Below are 8,008 nucleotides of genomic sequence, written 5' to 3' on the forward strand. Positions count from 1 at the left end.
CTAAAATCTAACCATATTGAACAGATGTCTGCCCGTGCAGAGGACTTTTCCCTTCCTTTATTTCCCAGATGTGCTCTGGATGATTTCCCAGCAGGGTTTGGATAGTAAATTGTTCCTGCACCTACTGATACAATACTAACTGGATGCAACTCACAAAGTTTACATCATGAGATATTCATAGAACCTTTAGGGCTCCTAAAATTACTAAATAATATTGATGTAGAAATATAGGCCATAGACTTTCCACCAACTATTGGTTCTTTTTTGTATTAAAATAAACATTGCCTGAGAATAGGAAAATACAAAGTTTTCCTGCAAAAGGTTTGCACAGTTTAGGCTAAATTCCAACTGTATTAACAATTGAATGCATTGAAAAGAGGCCTTTTCCTGTACTTTAACTGGAACTTTTTTTGATCTTTTAGAGGCTACCTTCCTAAAATGTGTACTTGTTTTTTTTTCTTAAGAAACTTGTAAATTTTTAAAAAAATAACAGCCTTTTTTAAAGGTTTCCCAGCTAAGATGCTGACTTAAGAAATATGAAATACAACCATAAGGGTGGAATAGATTAGGGGTACAAAACTGATTTGCCTGTTTAAGCAATAGAAAACAATACACAGAAAATTAGGGGAAAATGATAGCAATTGGTAATTACATCAAATGGCAATCAGTTGCTGAAATTATTTTCAAGAATCCACAGGCAATAGATCTGAAACTTGTCAGACAAGAAAAAAAAATCATTAAAAAGTTCAAGACTTTAATCTGTTATCCTTTTATTGATGGATCGAAATCATTGGGTATGATTTTTACTATTAACTTCAAGATACTCATTGCAACTCTTGTATGTTGATAGAGCTTAAATATTCTAAAGTTCTATCTAAATATATATTTAATATTATTAAAATAAATTACTTTTATAGTTGCTGACTAGGCTTTGATAAGAAAAACAGATACACACACACACACACAATTTTAGGGAGATCCAATCTTCATACTAAAGCAAAGAAACTATATGTCAGGAAATATTCTCAGGATTATTCTCGCACTTCAACTAGAATTCTTGGGAAAATTTTAAGAAATATATATTTGAATAAAAAATTATAAAATAATAGCAACCTGTTACTGAGGGAAGTAAAAGAATTAAATTGTAAAAAAACTGAAAACTTAAGACTGAGAGATTCATGATGATAAATTCTGTTTTGATAGAAAAGCTACCAGAGCTTTTCTGCTTTTCAATGTATATGCTTTTTTTAAATCTTTGAAAAAATATTTAAGTGCAATCTATGGCCAAATTACTCTTGACTGTTAACTGTGCCATGATGGGATATATTTAAAAAATGGACATTTATAGTTAACACATTAGGATGTATCTGCTAGCACTAATTACAACTGCAGTCATTAGAAGAATTGAAGCATAGGCTTTGGAGTACTAGAATTACTGATGGATTTCTACCCCATCTTGATTATTATTTCAAAACAAATTCTACTGCTTCCATCAAGTTAAGTGTGTTTTGATCTCGGGCTTAAAATAAAACATTACAAGAATGAAAAATCTAGCCACTAGAGGAGCGAGTGGGTGCAAGGAGCATCCATTTCTGGACTGCATAAGAACGCTTGGACCATTTCCCACTATACAGGCTTTTAAACCCCACAAGTCCAGCATCAGGCAAACTGGCTAATAGATTTTTGGAGAAGGACGAAAGAGAGAGCCAGGGGACAGAAACAATGCGGACAAGACAGAAAGGAGTGCAACTTCTCCCATTAAACTGAATGAAGCTCGCGTGGCCAAACTGTTCAATTCAGCAGCGCTCTGCAATAAACGAAGAAGTCGGAAGGGAAGGAGAAGAGGCGAAGCGCCAAGAGGCGCGTCCAGGGCATGAGCTGCCCCGTTTTCCAATCCGGCGATGAAGCCGCTCGCTGTTTAGTCTTTCCGAAGGCAGCCTCCGCTGAGTTTGCCCCGAGCGCTTAGTAAAATGGAGGCGATTCAAGCTTCAGTCCTGGAGGGTTTTTTTTGTTTGTTTTTGTTTTACCTTCTCCTCCTCCATCGCCGTGCAACTCATATTTTACGCAGTACGGAACCGAACATCTCTCCGGCCATTTGAAAGCTATTTAATGAATGTGTGCCATGCCCGGTGAACTTTGTTTTTTTTCTCCCCCAACGCAAAATGTATTGAGATTCCGATGCAGCACAGATGCGTGTATGAATGTCTTTATGCACCAGTATAATAAAGCAAACCCGGGAAAACGATTAGATCTCTCCCTCCTCCAGAGTATCATCCCGTGCAGGTCTCTCCTTCTCAGGAGGCGACGGGACGAGCTTTCGCGCCAGGCTTCAGACGCAAGACACTCCCCTCCCTTTTCTCCGCGCGTCGACAGCCCACGGTCGGTCTTACTCCAAAACCCGCGCTCTCTTCACTCGCTCCACGAGAGAACCGGCCCCGGAGAAGCGAACGGAAAAGTCGCCGAAGGAGACGCGGGCACGTCTCGCCCACCTAATGCTCGCAGTTCCCCGCCTCGGCGAACCTAGCCCGGTTCTTTCGGCACCAGCTCCCAACTTGGGGGCGAGTTGCGCGGGAAAAGAACAGAAAGGCTCCACCAGCGGGGGAAGAGAAACCGCCGTATGTCGAAACTACCTTCAGCGAGACCTACCTTCCCAACGCCCCGTTCCGCAGCTCCGGACTCTTGCCTTCTATGGTTCCAAGGGAAACGACGAGACCAGCACACGAGGGGCTCGCCCACAAAACAAACAGTAATTAATCAGTCAGACCCATGAGCAGGGGAAAAAAAACTCTTTGCCGCCGCCTTCTTCTTCCTCCTCCTCCTCCTCTTCTTCAACGCTCCTCTTAAGGCACTTTAGCGGGAGCGGCTTCTTATTGCTCTTTCCCTGCCAGCAGAGTGGGGCTACCCAGCTGTGAGCCAGCGGTGGGAAGAGGAGCGCCACGTGCCTGCGCGGAGCCAATGGAAAGAGGCAGCCGCGGAACCTTCCTAGCTCTGCCCTGCCCTTCTTCTGCCGTCCCATGTGATCAACCTCGACAGCTTAAGTTCAGGTTTGGGCACCGACCTGGAGGAGGAGGAGGAAGTGTGGGATGAGTTAGCAATATCCGCGGGAGTTGTTGCGGGTGGTTGGTTCTCCTCGCGAGTGAGAAGGACCCTTGGAACAAGAAAGGAGGTGGAAGAGGAGGTGAATGGAGGGTGGGTTAAGAAAGGGAGGGAAGAAGTTTATGTGATTTCCAGTGTGTGATCAAAGGTCTGGGAATTAAGAGAAGTTGCGGTCCGCCCCACCTGAGGAGTACTAGATTGTTTGTGAACGCCAAAATCTTTTGGCATATTATCATATTCAAATTGTAGGAGTTTGCTGCAATTCTGGCTTTATGCCTCATTATGTATCTTTAATTTACTTAAAATATAGGAGTGCGTGAAGATTGGAGTTCTACTACTGCAAGCCTGCTTGAAGTACTACTACTTCCCTATCAAGTGTGTGTTGAAATGAGTAGGTGAGGAGAAGGCTCTTCAAAGAGTTGCAAATGGGGCAGCTCCTTACTCTGTCCACAAACCGGATTTGCAAGATTCTTCTCTGATGGGGGGAAGTTGGGCAATTTTAATTGTAGGTGAAAAGAAGGCATAAGAATGAAAATTACCTGACTTTTATACAGGTGTAGTTGTTGTTGAGCCCAACATTTATGTTACTAAGTGAAACATTTGTTAAATCAATTTTGCTCCATTTTATGACTTTTCTTGCCACAGTTAAGTGAAAAATGCAGTTATTAAGTAACACAGTTGAGTGAACCTAGCTTCCCCATTGACTCTGCTTGTAAAAAGGTCACAAAAGGTGATCACATAGCCCTGGGACACTGCAACTGTCATCAATACTAATCCGTTGCCAAGCAGCTGAATTTTGATCATGTCATAAGGATGCTTACAACGGTTGTGTGAAAAGCGGTCATAAATCACTTTTTTCAATGCTGTTGTAACTTTGAATGGTCACTAAATGAATTATTGTAAATTGAGGACTACCTGTACATGTAAGTCACTCACTTTAAATAAAACCTTCTAACACAATTTACACAATATAACTTAGTGTATATTTCTGTTAAGAAATTAAGATTTCAAATTCTGCTTGGTACTGATAGCGACTGGTTGCTGTTCCAGGTTTGTGTAAAAAGTGTCAGGTTTCCAAGTGGACTTGACACAAAGCTTATGTAACCAACAATAGTAATATTAAAGGCAATTGGGCAGACTTAATATGGTGATCTTGTTAATCATTTACTACTTGGCATGTCACATAAACCTGCACAACATTAAGAGTTTTTCAGAAAACTCTGAAAATATTGTTTATTAATAGCAGAAATGCAGACCTGCTCAGTTCTCAAATGTGTGATGCTTATTGTGGCTAAGTAGTTTTTCTATTCTCATGTATCTAGTCTGTGTATCTAGTTTTATTCATAAAAATATAGCTTGTGAAAAGTATTCTAGGCTTTGAGATATGAAATAAATTATTAAATAATTGATTAACTGAAGAACAACATGTTTCACGTGAGGGTTATAAAATACAAAGATAAAATAAAATCTAGAAATAATTCAGAAAATCTTATAATGAATACAAATTATAAAGGCAGAAAGTTAAAACAGCATTAAATGGTACTATTCTAAAATGGAGTAAAAATCAATTTGCAGAGGAAAATAAACCCCTGCAAGACAGGATAAAAGTGATATACATAGGTAAAATATGTCAAAAGACTGGGAAAACTTAAAAAATTGCTTGCACATTAGAACAATTCCAACTTCCAAGGAACACATTTATAGTTAGGATACTAAACCGAGTTAGCTAAAATCTGCCAGACTTTAGTTTCTGCAAATCTGTTTAGTTAGATTCTATATATGCAAGTATAGATACGTAGGGAAATATCCTTTTAAATATAATAGTCATCCAACTATAACAGTGTGATAACTCTTTATAGCTTTAGACTATGCTCCAGGGATTTCTCTCAAAAATTCTATATATATATCTATACTTCCAAACAAATATCCAGCCTCTATTGCTAAATAAGATATTTATTGGTAGTTTATTTTAGTTTCATGGAATTTGTTATGCTGTTTGGTTAATTTTGCTTTGTATTATACATAGAAGCCATAGTACCAATTTTGATCTTGAAAAAGCTAAGTAAAGTTGGATTTAGTGAATACTTGAATGGGAGTTCATTAGGAAATTTTAGGATTGTAGGCTCAACTATTGTAATAACTTGAGGGGTGGAACTTATCAGAATAAAACAAAGGCAAAATGCTTTAAAGATAGTCCTCAATGTATGACCACAATGGAACCCAACATTTTCCCTCAAAATGACGCTATAGAGCACTGTACACCAGAACAACTAGACACAAGAACAGTTTTTCCCCGAAAGCCATAACTCTACTAAACAAATAATTCCCTCAACACTGTTCAACTATTTACAAAGTGTACACTATTATTACTGTTAATCTTCTCATCACTTCTTATCACCCATCCCCTCCCACTTGTGATTGTAGGACTGTAACATTGTTGCTTGTATCCTTACGATTTATATTGACTGTTTCCTAGTATGATTTGGTTGTTGATTATACCCTACGACTATCATTAAGTGTTGTACGTTATGATTCTTGATTCTTAACGAATGTACCTTTTCTTTATGTATACTGAGAGTATTTACACCAAGACAAATTCCTTGTGTGTCCAATCACACTTGGCCAATAAAGTATTCTATTCTATTCTTTGCTAAGCAAGACAGTTTCCCCAGTTTACAACCTTTGTCGCCATAGTTCTAAAATGAATCACAGCAGTTAAGTTAGTGAAATGGTTAAGTCAGGGGTGTCAAACTCAATCGTATCACATGCCAGATTGTGACATATCTGAAGTTTTTTGCCTTCGTGAAGCAGGTTGGGCATGGCCTGCCTGGGCCCTATACGGCCCGTGGGCTGCCAGTTTGATAGGCCTAGGTTAAGTAAATCTGGCTTCCCCATTGACTTGGCTTTTCAGAAGTTTGCAAAGGGTGACCCAAGAGCCCAACCACTATAAATACATGCAACCACTATAAATACATGCCAGTTGCCAAGTGTCTGAACTTTGATCACACCACCATGAGGATGTTGCAACAGTTGTAAGTGTGAAAAATGGTTCATGAGTTACTTTTTTCAGTGCTTTTGTATCTTTGAATGGTCACTAAATAAATGGCTCTAAGACTACCTGTATATGGTTAATTAAAACACAACCATGCTATGTAACAACTTAAGCATGTAGACCTGCTTGGTGGAGAATTCTGGGAACTGAAGTCCACACACATCTTAAACATTTTCAAGTTTGAAGAACATTGCCATATAATTACTATGGATCAAGTTTAATTCCAGGTGTTACTAAGATATGAATATTTGGAAACCTTGTATAATCCATTTATATTAGTGTCACTATATTATATACCAATAGTATTCTCTATAATCATTAAAAGGAACATTTTTGTTTTTAAGATAGCCGTATAGTGAAAATATAGTAATTTGCAGATAAGAGCTAATAAGCTAAATAATATTTCTTAGAAAGAACATCCCAAACTGTGATTTAGATAGGAATTAAGATTATTGTTCATATATTGCCTACATGTTACATCTTAAAATGTAACTAATATTGAGTAATGAGAAAAAGAGGATTATTTCCAAGATTTTATAGAGATTTGACTTTACTAACTTATCATTTGTATAATTACAAAAATAGAATTATTGTACACACTGAAAAACTATAACTGTTTTGTTGTTTGCTTTTATTCAAAGGCATGGCATTTTGGTATTACAAGAGACTCTTTTTCTTTTTTGCTAGATTTACTGATATTTAGAATACAGGTAGTCATCAACTTATAACCATTTATTTAGTGACCATTCAAAGTTACAACAGCTCTGAAAAAAAATTGCAGTATCCTTATAGTCACGTGATCATAGCTTGGGTGCTTGGCAACTGGCATGTACTTATGACACTTGCATTGTCCCAGACTCATGTGATTACCATTTTTAACCTTCCCAGCCAGCTTTCAACAAGCAAAGTCAATGGGGGAAAACAGATTCATTTAATGAGTACATGATTCACTTAACTACAATGATTCATTTAACAACTGTGGCAAAAAACATTGTAAAATGAGGCACAACTCACTCGACAGCTGCCTTGATTAGCAACAGAATTTGGGGCTCTATTGTCATAAGTGGAGAACTACCTGTAAGTGAGACAAGGCTACCTTAATATTATTTACTTGCTTGTTTTGAAATAGAATAGAATAGAATTCTTTATTGGCCAAGTATGATTGGACACACAAGGAATTTGTCTTGGTGCAAATGCTCAGTATACATAAAAGAAAAGATACATTTGTCAAGAGTCAAGAATCATAAGGTACAACACTTAATAATAATATAGCGTACAATAAGCAATCATCATACTAGGAAAAGGTCAATATAAATTCTAAGGGTACAAGTGACAAACTTACAGTCATATAGTCACAAGTGGGAGGGGGTGGGTGATAAGGAGTGATTAGAAGATTAATAGTAATAGTGCAGACTTTGTAAATAGTTGAACAGTGTTGAGAGAATTATTTGTTTAGCAGAGTGATGGCTTTTGGGGAAAACTGTTATTGTGTCTAGTTCTGATGTGCAGTGCTCTAGCATCGTTTTGAGGGTAGGAGTTGAAACAGTTTATATCTGGGATATGAGGGGTCTGTAAATATTATCACAGCCCTCTTTTTGACTTGTGCAGTATACAGGTCCTCGATTGAAGGCAGGTAGTAATTGTTTTTTCTGCAGTCCTAATTATCCTCTGAAGTCTGGGTCTGTCCTGTTGGGTTGCAGAACCAAACCAGACAGTTATAGAGGTGCAGATGACAGACTCAGTAATTCCTCTGTAGAACTGTATCAGCAGCTCCTTGGGCGGTTTGAGCTTCCTAAGTTGGCACAGAAAGAACATTCTTTGTTGTGCTTTTTTGATGACGTTTTTGATGTTAGGTGTCCA

At 38.1% G+C, this 8,008-nt stretch overlaps 1 protein-coding gene across 2 annotated transcripts in view; it reads right to left on the reverse strand.

The window, feature by feature from the left end:
• Positions 1-2,926, reverse strand: part of STXBP6 (syntaxin binding protein 6) — a 118,711-nt gene extending 115,785 nt beyond the window's left edge. Inside the window, exon 1 of one of the 2 annotated variants that reach the window (XM_026664534.2) lies at positions 2,647-2,926. The gene's annotated coding sequence lies outside the window, so the exon portion shown is untranslated. The remainder of the gene's footprint in view (positions 1-2,646) is intronic. The other variant, XM_087951757.1, reaches the window with a different exon arrangement.
• Between the last annotated feature and the right edge of the window lie 5,082 nt (positions 2,927-8,008).

This window comes from Notechis scutatus, chromosome 1 (genome assembly GCF_049901735.1).
Source record: "Notechis scutatus isolate UNSWTSFEM ecotype Mainland chromosome 1, rNotScu1.2, whole genome shotgun sequence".
Taxonomy (NCBI): Eukaryota; Metazoa; Chordata; class Lepidosauria; order Squamata; family Elapidae; genus Notechis; species Notechis scutatus.